The sequence below is a fragment of the Ruditapes philippinarum genome, unplaced genomic scaffold (genome assembly GCF_026571515.1).
Source record: "Ruditapes philippinarum isolate M1 unplaced genomic scaffold, ASM2657151v2 ctg5821_1_1_1_1, whole genome shotgun sequence".
NCBI lineage: Eukaryota > Metazoa > Mollusca > Bivalvia > Venerida > Veneridae > Ruditapes > Ruditapes philippinarum.
Window position 1 is genome coordinate 22573 of NW_026865285.1, and position 12749 is coordinate 35321.

A 12749-nucleotide genomic window follows, 5' to 3' on the forward strand; every position below is an offset into this window, starting at 1 on the left:
CTCATTGTGTAGACTTTCTATGCGCAACATATTTTATTTAAATGTGTCTATAGTTACATTTGTAAAATACCAAAGTTGTATTAAGTTTGTAATATTTGAATAGAATACTGAAAGGGGGGAAGATTTACAGGGAAGCACCGTTTTGGAACCAAATCACAACCAGTTTAATTCTTCGCTATTTAAATAAGATAAAGATTGAAATTAAAATACGTACTTCCGGAGTTTAGAATTAGAAACGATCCTGCTCAGGTGACACATGACCTTGCACGTAAAACCAATCACGTGGCAATTTCTGGCGGGAAAACTCCTGTCCTCCACACTCGCGCAGGTTATAAACACATACCAAAGGGACACAACTCTTGCATATTTATATATAAGTATTGTGATGGGTTTTCCCTCTTGTTTTTCATTCACATATAAATGTACATGTATATTTGAAACACGCTTTTAGTCATTTAAAGAAGGATTGCCAATGATTTATGTCAAGTACAGAATTCTTTTGGCGGAAAGAAATGGTGCAAGGCAGGTAGGTAAACAAGTTTGCAGGCTAGCTCCTGATCTATGTTAAATGTTTCATACTTACAGTCAGTCATTCATTACGAAACACAACAAATTGAGATCCGGTTTCACCCTGAAAAAAATTCGATCCCCGGGAGATGCTTTGGTAGTTTAGCGCGGAGGATGGTAGTCTAGTACTGGTGTAACTCTCCAGGAACGATGGTCAGGAAACTACCCGCCGATATGACTGAAAAACTGTTGGGAAAAGGCGTAAAATGAAACAAACAAACAAAAGAATCACCCTGAAAAAAACATTTATGACGGTGCTACTGTCACCTTGCCTTTCTTTATGTGTGTGTATTTGAGTTTATTTATACTCGTAACCGGTTGCCCATATTGGCGAGTCCTCCAGGAGAGTACTAGTATTAGTCATTTAAAATATTTTGGAGGATAGTGCAAGAAACAGATACAGAAAGATGACTCAATTCCAGACGCTTCTCCTGGTTCTTTAACATGCCAAGTGTTAAGTCTCATCTATAAGACTGTTATATTAATTTAAGTTGGCCAGCCCGGGAATCGAAACCACAATGTCAAGATTACAAGTCTGGTGCTCTAACCGATAGAGCTCTGCGGGCTGGCTTTCTTCATCCATTGTTTTCTTTAAATTCAATACTTATTTGTTTCAGAACTGTTTATTGATGTGTTTGCTTTATTCTGAAACGCTATTTGTCTTAGGAGTAAAACGCAAACAAACCACGGTGATAAACCTTTAAGAGGGTTCGCAAGTTAACCCACGGTGATAGCCTCAGAGATTCAGGAAAGCTGAAACGATCCACGGTGATAGGCCTTTAAGAGGGTTCTTATCGCAAGGTAACCCATGGTGATAGTCTCGGGGAATACAAAAATGCTCAAACAACCAACGGCGATAAGCCTTGAAGAGAGTTTTTATTGCAACCTAACCCACGGTGATAGCCTCACGGAATACAGTAAAGCTGAAACGACCCACAGTGATATGCCTTGTAGAGGGTTTTATCGCAAATTCACCAAGGGTGATAACCTAAGGGAATACAATAAAGCTCAAACGGCCCACGCTGATATGCCTTTAAGGGGGTTCTTATCTCAACTTAACCATCGGTGATAGCCTCAGCGAATATAGTAAAGCTCAAACGACCCACGGTAATAAGCATTTAAAAGGGTTCTAATCTCAACCCAAGGCGATAGCATCAGGGAATACAGTAAAGCTGAAAGAACCCAGGGAATACAGTGTAGCTATAACGACCCAGGCTGATTGGACTTTTTGAGGCTTCTAATCTCAAGTTAACCCAATGTGATAGCCTCATGGAATACAGGAAAGCTAAAACGACCCACGGTGATAGGCCCTTTAGAGAGTTCTCATCTCAATAAACCCACGGTTATAGCCTTAGGGAATACAGTAAAGAACAAACGACCAACGGCGATAGGCCTGTCTAATGGTTCTTATCGCAACTGAAACCTCTGTGACAGCCTCAGAGAATACAGGACAACTAAAACGACCCACGGTGATAGGCCTTTAAGAGGATTCTTATCGCAAGTTAAACAACGGTGATAGCCTCAGGGAATACAGTAAAACTCAAACAACACACAGTGATTGCCTTTTAGAGGGTTTTTATCGCAGGTTTAACCACGGCGATAGCATCAGGTAATAGAGTAAAGCTCAAATAAGCCATGGTCGTAGGCCGTTTCAAGGGTTCTAATCTCAACACAAGGTGATAGTCTCAGGGAATACAGTTAAGCTCAAACGACCAACGGTGATAGACCTTTAATGGGGTTCTTATTTCAAATTTAAACACGGTGATAGCCTCAGGGAATACAGTGAAGCTCAAACAACCCATGGTCATTGGCCTTGCAGAAGGTTTTAATCGAAATTTTACCCACGGCGATAGCCTCAGGGAATACAGTAAAGCTCATACGACCCATGGTGATAGGCCTTTAAGGGTGTTCTTATCTCAACTTAACCAACAGTGATACCCTTAGGTAATACAGTTAAGATCAAACGACCCACGATGATAAGGCTATCTAGTGGATATTTTCGCAACTTTACCCTCGATGATAGCCTTAGATAATACAGTTTAGCTGAAACAATCCACGGTGATAGGCCTTTTAGAGGATCTTGTCGCAAGTAAACCCACGGTGATAGCCTCAGGATACAGTAAAGCTCAAACAAACCACGGTGATAGGCTTTTCAGAGGGTTCTTAGTGCAAGTTTACCCACGGTAATAGCCTCGGGGAATACAAAAAAGCTCAATCAACCCACGGTGATTTGCCTTGCAGAATGTTTTAATCGAAACTTAACCCACGGTGAAAGCCTCAGGAAATATTGTAAAGCCCAAACGACCCACGGTGTTTTAAAGGGTTTTTATCTCAACTCAAAACACGGTGATTGTCTCAGGGAATACAGTTATGCTCAAACGAGCCACAGTGATATGCCTTTTAGAGGGTTCTAATCGCAAGTTAACCCATGGAGATCGCATCAGAGAATACAGTAAAGCTCAAACGACAAACGATGATAGGCCTTCAAGTTGGATTTTAGCGGAATTAAGTTAACCAGTTTAGATATCGTCAGGGAGTACAATGAAGCTCAAACGACCCACGGTGATAGGCCTTTAAGAGGGTTCATATCGCAAGTTAAACCAAGTTAAAAGCCTCGGGGAATACAGTTAAATTGAAACGTCCCACGGTGATTGGCTTTAAAGAGGGTTGTTATTGCAAGTTAACCCACGGTGATGGCATCAGGGAATACAGTAAAACTCAAATGACCCACGGTTGAAGGCCTTGTAGAAAGTTCTTATCGCAACTTAACCCCCGGTGATAGCCTCAGAGAATATAGAAAAGGTCAATAAAGCCACGGTGATAGGCCTTTCAAAGGGTTCATAGCGCAAGTTTACCCACGGTGATAGCCTCAGGGAATACAATAAAGCTCAAACAACCCACGGTGATAGGCCTTTTAGAGGGTTTTTATCTCAACTTTACTCAAGGTGATAGCCTCAGAGAATACAGTAAAGCTTAAACGACCAACGGTGATAGACCTTTAAGCGGGTTCTTATCTCAACTTTACACACGGTGATAGCCTCAGGAAATACAGTAAAGCTCAAACGACCCACGATGATAGGCCTATCAAATGGTTATTTTCGCAACCTAACCCTCGGCGATAGCCTTACAGAATACAGCAAAGCTCAAACAATCCACGAGGCCTCTAAGAGGGTTCTTGTCACAAGTAAACCCACTGTGAAAGCCTCTGGGAATACAGTAAAAATCAAACGACCCACGGTGATAGACCTTTAGGATGGTTGTTACCGCAAGTTTACACACGGTGATAGCATCAGGGAATACAGGAAAGCTCAAACAAGCCACGGTGATAGGCTTTTTAGAGGGTTATTAGTGAAAGTTTACCAACCGTGATAGTCTCAGGGAATACAAGAAAACTCAAACAACCCAAGGTGAATGGCCTAGCAGAAGGTTTTAATTGAAACTTAACCCTCGAAGATAGCCTAAGGGAATACAGAAAAGCTCAAACAACCCACGGTGATAATCCTTTTAGTGGGTTCCTATCGCAAGATATCCCATGATGATAGCCTAGGGGAATACAGTTTATGTCTCACAACCCACGGTGATAGGCCATTTAAAGGGTTCTAATTTCAACTTCACCCAAGGTGATAGCCTCAGTAAATACAGTAAAGCTCAAACGACCCACGGTGATAGGCCTGAAAGGAGTTACTTTTCTCAGCTTAACACACGCTGATAGCCTCGGGGAAGATAGAAAAGCTCAAACAACCTATGTGAGAGGCCTTGTAGAGGGTTGTTATTGCAAGTTAACCAACGGTGATAGCTTCAGGGAATACAGTAAAGCTCAAAGAAGCCACGGTGATAGGCCTTTTAGAGGGTACTTATTGCAAGTTAACCAACGATGACAGCCTCAGGGAATACAATAAAGCTAAAACAACCCACGGTGATAGGCATTGTAGAAGGTTTTTATCGAAACTTAACCTACGGTGATAGCCTCAGAGAATACAGTAAAGCTCAAAGAACCAACGGCGAGAGGCTTTTAGAGCGTTCCTAACGCAAGATAACTCACGGTGATAGCTTCAGGGAATATAGTAAAGCTCAAACAAACCACGGAGATACGAGTATTTATGGTTGTTATCGCAAGTTAACCATCGGTGATAGCCTCAGAGAATACAATTAAAGCTCAAACAACCCGCGGTGATATGCCTTTATAGGGTTCTTATCTCAACATAACCCACGGTGATAGCTTCAGAGAATACAGGAAAGCTAAAACTACCCTCGGTCATAGGCCTATCTAATGGTTCCTATTGCAACTTAACCCTCGGTGATAGCCTCAGAAAATACATGAAAGCTAAAATGACCCACGGTGATAGGCCTTTTAGACGGTTCTGTTCGCATGTAAAACCACGATGTTAGCCTTAGATAATACAGTAAAGCTTAAACAACCCACGTTGACAAACATAATAGAGGGTTCTAATCGCAAAATTTACCCTCGGTGATGACCTTGGAGAATTCAGTTAAGCTCAAACAACCCACGAAGATAGGCCTTTTAGAGAGGTCTTATTGCAACTTTACCCACGGCGATAGCCTGAGGGATTACCATTAAGCTCAAACGACCCACGATGATAGGCCTTCTAAGGGGTACTTATCTCAACTTAACCCACGATGATAGCCTCAGGGAATACAGTAAAGTTCAAACAACCCATGATGAAAGGCCTTTCAGAGGGTTCTAATTGCAACATTACCCACAGCGATAGCCTCAGGGTATACAATAAAGCTCAAACGACCCACGGTGATAAGCCTTTCAGACGGTTCTAATTGCATGTTAAATCACGGTGATAGCCAGCAGGAAATACAGTAAAACTAAAACGGACCCACTTTGATAGACCATTCAGAGGGTTATTCTTGCAAGTTAACTAATGGTGATAGCCGCAGGGAATACAGTAAAGCTCAAACGACCCACGGTGATAGGCCTATCTTATGGTTCTAATCGCAACCTCACCCTCGGTAATGACCTTGGAGAATACAGTAAAGCTGAAATAAACCACAGTGAAAGCTGTTTCAGAGATTCCTAATCGCAAGTTAACCCACGGTGATATCAGCAGGGAATATAGAAAAGCTCAAACGACCCACGGTAAAAGGTCTTTTAGAGGGTTCTAATCTTAACTTTACCCACCGTGATGGCTTCGGAGAATACAATAAATCTCATATAACCCACGGTGATAGGCCTATCTAATCGTTCTCATCTCAACTCTACCCTCAGTGATGACCTTGGAGAATACAGTAAAGCTCAAACAACCCACGGTGATAGGCCTTTTAGAGAGTTCTTATCTCAACTTAACTCACGGTGATAGCCTTAGTATATACAGCAACGGTCATACGACCCACGGTGATAGGACTTTTAGAGGGTTCTTATTGCAGGTTAACCCAAGGTGATAGCCTCACTGAATACAGTAAAGCTCAAACAACCCACGGTGATAGGCCTTTTAGAGAGAGTTCTTATCTCAACTTAACCCACGGCGATAGCTTCAGAGAATGCAGTAAAGCTAAAACAATTAACGGTGATAGACGTATCTAATGGTTTGTATCACAAGTAAACCCACGCTGATAGTCGTAGAGAATACAGTAAAGCTAAAACGACCCACGGTGATAGGACTTTTATTTAGAGGGTTCTTATCTCTACTGAACCCACAGTGACAGCCAAAGGGAACACAGTAAAGCTTAAACGAACCACGTTGATATACCTTATAGAGGCATTTAAGCCTCATGGAGTACAGTAAAACTCAAAGAACCAGCGGTGATAGGCGAATCTGATGGTTCTTATGGCAAGTTAACCCTCGATGATAGTGAAAGACCTTTTAAAGGGTTTGTATCTCAACTTGACCGAAACTCATAGCCTCAGGGGATACAGTAAAGCTACAAAAAACAGGGAATACAGTAAAGCTACAACAACCATCGCTTATTGGCCTTTTAGAGCGTTCTAATCGCAAGGTTACCCATGGTGATACACTCAAGGAATTCAGTTTAGCTTAAACAACCCACCGTGATAAGCCTTTTAGAGGGTTCTTATCGCAAGTAAACCAACGAAGATAGCCTCAAAAAATACAGTTAAACTCAAGCAAACCACGGTGATATGCCTTTTGGAGGGCTCTTATCGCCGGTTTAGCCACGGTGATAGCTGCAGAAAATACTGTAAAGCTCAAACGGACCACAATAATAGACCTTTTAGAGGGTTCTTATATCAACTTAATCCACGGTGATAGCCTCGGAGAATACTGTAAAATTTAAACGACCCACTATCTCAGGGAATGCAGTAAAACTCAAATGACCCACAGTGATACGCCTTTAAGAGGGTTGTTATCGCGAGTGATCAGGGAATAGAGTAAAGCTCAAACAAGCCACGGAAATAGGCCTTTTAGAGGGTTTTAATTTCAATTTAACCAAAGGTGATAGCCTCAGGGAATACAGTTAATCTCAAGCAACCCACGGTGAAAGGCCTCGTAGAGGGTCATTATCTCAAGATAACTTACTGTGATAGCTTCAGGGAATACAGTAAAGCTCAAACAGCCCACGGTGATAGGCTTATCTTATGGTTTTTATCGCAAGTTAACCCATGGTGATAGCCTCAGGGAATACAGTAAAGCTCAAACAACCCACGGTGATAGGCCTTGCAGAAGGATTTTATTGAAACTTTACCCAAGGCGACAGCCTTAGGGAATACAGTAAAGCTCAAATGAACCACGGTGAAAGGCCTATCTAATGCTTGTTATGGTAACTTAACCCTCGATGATAGCCTCGGGGAATAGAGAGAGCTAAAACGACCCACGGTGATAAGCCATTAAGAGGGTTGTTATCGCAAATTAACCCCCGGTAATAGCATCAGGGAATACAGTAAAGCTCAAACAAGCCACGGTGATAGGCCTGCTGGAGGGTAACCCACGGTGACAGCTTCAGGGAATTCAATAAAGGTCAAACAACCCACGGCGATAAGCCTTGCAGAAGGTCTTTATCGAAACTTTACCCACGGTGATAGCCTGAGGAATTAAAGTAAATCTCTACCAACCCACGGCGATCGGCCTTTTGAAGGGTTGTAATCTCAACTTAACCCAATGTGATAACCTCAGGAAGTACAGTAAAGTTTATACGACCCACGTTGATAGGCCTTTAAAGTTTTTTTTTTATCTCGGCGATAGCCTCAGGGAATACAGTAAAGCTCAAACGACCCACGGTGATAGGCCTTTTAGAGTTTTAATCGAAAGTTAACCCACGATGATAGCATCAGGGAGTACAGTAAAGCTCAAACGACTCACGGTGATAGGCCTTTTCCAGGGTTCATATCGCAAATTAAACCACGGTGAAAGCCTCAGGGAATACAGTAACATACTAACGACCCATTGATATTGATAAGGCAGTAAAAATGTTGAAAAATAATAAAGCATGTGGATTAGACCAAATAGTTAACGAACAAATAAAATGCTCATATAGTTTAATGAAAGATACGTATTTCAAACTTTTTAATTTAGTATTTGAAAAAGGTGTTATACCTGAAATGTGGACTATTGGGATAATAAATCCAATATATAAAAACAAAGGTGATGCTAGTAAACCTAAAAATTATAGACCTATAACACTTCTAAGCTGTTTGGGAAAACTTTTTACCAGTATAATAAATAATAGGCTTACTACTTATGCAGATGAAAAAAATATAATAAATAAAAGTCAGGCAGGTTTTAGGAAGGGGTTTTCAACCACAGACCAAATTTTTGTATTACATCATTTAATCAATTACGTTAATAACAGTAAAAATAAATTATTCTGTGCTTTTATCGATCTCAAACAAGCCTTTGATACAGTCTGGAGAAATGGTCTTTGGCAAAAGCTCTTTAATCTTAATATAACAGGAAAATGTTTAAATCTCATTAAAAACATGTACGATAACATTAAATCATGTGTCAGAGTTAACTTTGAAGTTTCAAATTTTTTCCCTAGTAACATAGGCGTACGTCAAGGAGAGAATTTGTCCCCTCTACTTTTTTCAATGTTTTTGAATGACCTTAGCGATTATTTTGCAAATAGTAATGACAATATGGGAATCACGGTACAAAATGACCAAAACGCTGACGAAATTCGTGATTTTTTAAAGATATTTATATTACTTTACGCTGATGACACTGTTATTTTATCTGAATCGGTTGAAGATTTTCAAAAATCATTACATTTGTATGAAAATTATTGTAAAATATGGAAACTTACTGTAAATACATCTAAATCTAAAATCGTAGTATTTTCTAAAGGACGACAACAAAACTATAATTTTATCTTGAACAACGAAAAATTAGAGATAGTAACGGAGTACAAGTATCTAGGAGTTTTATTTTGTAAAAGTGGATCATATACTAAAACTAAAAAGCATATAGCATTACAAGCTACTAGAGCAATGTATAGTTTAATAAGAAACTCAAATCGACTTAGTTTACCAATTGATATCCAAATAAATCTTTTTAATAAAACAATAAAACCTATTCTTCTTTATGGGGCGGAAAAATGGGGATATGGTAATATAGAAGTGATTGAACGAGTCCAATTAAAATTTTTAAAGTATATTTTAAATATGAAAAGATCCACTCAAATTATATGGTGTACGGAGAAACAGGCTGCCTGCCGCTATCTATTGACCAATTAAACATTTACCTTCTGCTCTATGCGGATGACTGCATACTATTGAGCGAAACCCCGGAAGGAATGCAATCACATCTCGATTTGCTATATAACTATGGTGTAAAATGGAGATTAACCGTCAATGTAACGAAAACAAAAATTATAGTATTCAAAAAAGGTAACGGGCGTGTGAGAGATAACGAAACATGGACATATAACGGCAACGGGATAGATATAGTCGAATCTTTCAACTATCTGGGCTACGTACTAAGCAGTAATGGTTCGGCGAAACGGGGCATTGATGCCCTTGCATCAAAGGCTATAAAATCCATGAACAATTCACTATCGGTAACAAAAGACATAGAAATGCCAGTTAAGATAAAATTCAACCTATTCGACGCATATGTTACTTCCATTCTTTGTTATAGTGCTGAAATATGGGGTTTTTCATCCGCAGAAGTAATAGAACGTGTACACCGAAAATTCATTAAGCGAGTCCTAAATGTGAAACTATCGACAAGTAGCCATGGCATATACGGTGAAACGGGTAGACATCCACTAGTTCTTAACAGAAAAGTTCGAATTGTTAAATTTTGGTTGAAACTTTTACACAACGGACAACGGAACTGTATAATATGGAATGTGTACGAATCTATGTTAAAACAGCTGAAAATGGACTGCAAAACTGGGCCTCAAAAGCGAAGAAACTACTTGATGTATGTGGCTTTGGGGAAGTATGGCTATATCTACGTTCGGTAGATATTAACGCGTTTATACCAATATTCAAACGAAGATGTTATGACATATATGTTAGTGAATGGAGAGTGTGTACGCGAAGTAGCCCAAGTATCATGTTATTTAATAGTATTAAACAAAACTTTGGAATGGCAGATTATTTAACATTGATGGAAAATAAGAAATATAGAAATGTAATAACAAAAAAACGTTTGTCCTCTCATTGCCTTGAAATTGAACAAGGTAGGCATAGGAACATTCCTAGGAACGAGCGTCTGTGTAAATTATGTCTTCAACGAACAACAGAAGATGAATTCCACTTTATATTAGAATGTCCGGTGTATAATAACATTAGAAGACAGTATATACCACATTGGTACAGAACAAGGCCAAATATGATTAAATTCATTGATTCATTATCATCCAGTGATGTGCAAATTTTATACAGACTGGCAAAATATCTAATCAAAGCATTTGAAGAAAGAAAGACTCTCTTAAATACAAATAGTTAATTAAAATACTTAACTTAAATACTGTGTCATATGAAATAACAATTACCAAGTTTGACATTTTCGTTATCATAATTGTATATGAATAGTCAGAAATAGCAAAGCCGAATATCTCAAATCTATCGAAAATATGTAGACTTTGTATTTATCTTTGATACATTGATTCATTATTGTATATGCTCTCATTACATACTTTTATGCATGCATGTAAAATATTATTGTTTAATCAATATGCTGTTCGCATACGATTTATTAATAAGCTTATGTTCTGTTCTGTTCTGATATAAACGAAAGAATAATCATGTTTTGGGCTAGATTAAAAAAGCACGATGTAAATAATCATCAAAAGAAATTGTCGTCTCTATAATACAATATTACATATAATCTTTCAAAAAAACTTAAGTGAAAATAATTTGAGAAAAAAATTTCCTTGGATTGCAAACTTAGGACAAATTTTTATAAATTGCGGTTTATGTAATATATGGGATACACAAAATTTTGGAAACGAGAAGTGGTTAAAATTAGCAATTAGACAGAAACTAAAAGATATTTTTCTAAATGATTGGTATTCCGTTATTCAAAACTCTAGCAAAAGTACATTCTACAGAATATTCAAAAAAGAATTTAAATTCGAAAAATACCTTTTATCAACCCCTTAACCTTTTCTTCGTTACATGATAAAATTTCGTACACGTAACCATAGATTACCAATAGAAACCGGAAATTGGGCCCGAATACCAATCAATCAAAGAACATGTACTTCTTGTAACAATAAAATAGGCGACGAATTTAATACTTATTTGAATGTGTTTTGCTTAATGATGAAAGAAAGAATTTTTTGAAACCCTATTATTACAGACGTGCAAATACATTCAAACTAGAACAACTAATTAATACAGAAAACAAGAGCGAATATTTGAAATTATGTAAATTTGTTAAAACAATAATTTTAAGATAATCAAATTAGTATTCACCTCATATGTGATTACTTACATTACATTCCAAGACTATTACACGAATATTTCACAGATTAATCTTTTATTACCCATAGTAAATTTTAAGTGTTTGTTTGTTATAATATTTGTCTAAATAGTATGACACTTTTTTCATTTAGCTTGTTAGTATGAGTCTATAAATGTCATTGTAAAGGTTTAAAATATTATGTCGTACATAATTGTACATCACTTGTCAGTTGTTTATATTATTATTTCTTTTCCCTTTTTCTTTTTTGTAACTATTCTCATCGTTTGTCGATAAATAAAAAGAAAGGTAATATAAAACGAAATTATACCCTTAGAGAGTGTCTAAATTACGTGACTCTCCACGGTTTTTTGTGGTAACATATTTACTAAGAACTTTAACAATTTGTGGTTTTGATACATTGTTAATTGAACGTACTGCAGTTCAGCAAATGATATGAATAAATACTCTTTTTACGAATTATTTTACCACTCAAATTATATAATTATACATTGTACATTTGTTTAAAGAGCCTCTACTAACATTGTACTTATTACTAACCACATTTATTCATGTTAACATGAAATGTGTGTAATAAAGGAAATTTGACTTGACTTGACTTGACTTGGCGATAGGACTTAAAGAGGGTTGTTATCGCAAGTTAACCCACGGTGATAGCCTCAGGGAATACAGTAAAGATCAAACGACCCACGGTGATTGGCCTTTAAGAGGGTTGTTATCGCAAGTTAACCCACGGTGATAGCCTCAGAGAATACAGAAAAGCTCTAACAACCCACGGTGATAGGCCTTTAGGGGGCTCTTATCTTAACTTAATCCACAGTGATAGCCCTAGGGATACAGTAAAAATCAAACGACCCACGATGAAAGGCCTATCTAATGCACTTTTTCCTTTATGAGGTCTACTTGTGTGTGTGTGTGTGTGTGTGCGTGCGTGCGTGCGTGCGTGCGTGTGTGTGCGTGCGTGTGCGTTCGCGCTAGTGCGTGTCATATTTACACAGCCAATAGCTTTGAGTTTTGCTCCAGAGTAATATTATTAAAAAAATGAAAACACAAAACAAAGGGCAATAACTCCGAGATCCTGCTAAAGAAAGTTAAATTTCTTGTGCATTGCACCTTTCGTTGTTAAGCTATTCTCATTTATGATTTTATATTGATACCACTGTTTTGCTCCGAACGAAAAATCAGCCGGTCGCATGAATAAGCCCGGTGTACTGCTTTTTAACCGCTTACCAATACAACCATTATTACTTCGCTATAGAAAACCTTTTAATTCAAATTAATATTCTCGTATCATATTTTTTTTATAAAGGTTCAGTTTAAGTCATT